Raw genomic sequence first — 2,032 nt, 5'->3', positions numbered from 1 at the left:
GAAAGACTACATGGTCCCCCTCCTTGTTGATAAAGATTTTAACCTGACAAGCCAAGCAAGCTGGCAAATTCAATATAATAAGATAAACAGTAACTTTGCATTAAGTAATAGAATATTACTATATTTAAGTAATCGAATCACCATTGGTTCCAAAACCTTAGAAAAGCATGTTCTTAGAACCCATACTTTCAATCAATGTTTCTTCTGACTCTTGCAAAATTGAAATGATCTCTACATCGTTTTTTATTGTTATTGTGCATTATATATGAATGGATGGAAAATATAGCAATCTAATGTGTGTTTTCCCATTTTTATATTTATTAGGTAATCATTAATTTAGATATGTTTTAAAGACACATTACCTACACTAAAAACTTTACAAATTTCAAAAATGGTTTTGGGGTGCAAGTCCTAAGGTCATATAATAACATCCTCACTCTCTCTAGTACTAACATTGTTGGCATTTTCAATTCCATTTTTTACTGCATTGTTATCTATGTCATGTGATAAGTTAACTTACTACTTTAACATGTAGCTATGTTAAGACTTCATTCCATGTTGATACTTATTTTTTAAATTGTGTGTTTATGTTAAAATCATTTTTAGCAGTGTGCACTATTAATTATCCCACATACATAACAATTGTGAAATAAAGATGGTTTATAGCAAAAGCTTGTTCAATTTGAAAGCTAAGTTTATGCCCAATTTGATGTGATGCCACAATACTAACATTACATCATCTTCGACTTATGGTTGTCATATAAGTAATGTAAGTAATGTTATATGCTTGCACATTACCTTCCTTCCAAAATGACATATCCATATGTTAGAATTTCATTTTACATTAATGCTTCTATTCTAAATACTCCTCTTTGAACATTACCCCTTATGATTGTTATGTATGTGATGTTGCATGTTATCTAATGAGATATCTATATATTTGGATTTAGTTCTACATTAATATTTTTCTTATCTTTTAAGTAACTTATATTTATCTCTATATGTATTATTACTTCAGAATATATATCTCAAATGCACAAATACATCTTTGCATACTATTAAAGTTATATAATAATGGTTAGCATAAATTATTTTCAATATAGATTTATTAAATTAAAAAAAGATAAATAAAAAATAAATTAACCTAAACATAATATGATTTCAATTTTTTATGATTATATTTTTATAACCAATTTTATGAAAAAAAAATTATCTATAAATTACTATAATCATATATTTTAATTATTAAAATTCACAATTTGAATACAATAAGAATTTTTAATAACATTCAATTCATTTGCATACTAAAATATGCAAATTTAATAATAAAAAACTTTATTTCCCACTATTATTTTACTGTCCAATTTTAATAAAATCTTAAAATAATAAAATATTTAAATTTATTCATTAAAAAAAGTATACACATTAAAATTATATTACTTAACCAACTATATTTTTTAAATAAATTATATATATATATATATATATATATTATTTAACCAATTTTATTTTTTAAATAAATTATATATATATATGAATATATATATATATATATATATATAAATATTTACAAATAAGTCACACCCAAAATTATACACAACTTGTATTTCTAAATATAATAATATTATTTTTAAATAATTTATATAAATTATACACCACTTGTATTTCTAAACATAATAATATTATTTTTAAATAATTTATATATCACTATTGTTTTATATTTTCCTTTCTAGACCTTATGACGTCCCTTTAGTTATTCATGGTTGTCCCTCTCTACTTGTTTGTGAGAAGATGTTTGCACTTTATCACTCACATGGATAACACTATACCAGTAGAATGAAATAAAATTTTGATGAATCTAAAGACTTATTGCGCTCACGGAACACTACGTTTTTGTGATAAGGACACCCTTAAGAGTCCATCCTCATCAATGATACCGACGTTCTTGTGCTATTTGACTTTTGTAACAATGGTGATGATGATGGACTCCCCCGTGGTGTAGAGTGGCAATGAATGTGATTTTTCAAATTGA

Source organism: Pinus tabuliformis, chromosome 7 (assembly GCF_031772625.1).
Source record: "Pinus tabuliformis cultivar Carrire ecotype Pingquan chromosome 7, CPIR1, whole genome shotgun sequence".
In the NCBI taxonomy this organism is placed as follows: Eukaryota; Viridiplantae; Streptophyta; class Pinopsida; order Pinales; family Pinaceae; genus Pinus; species Pinus tabuliformis.
This window is presented reverse-complemented; position numbering follows the sequence as displayed.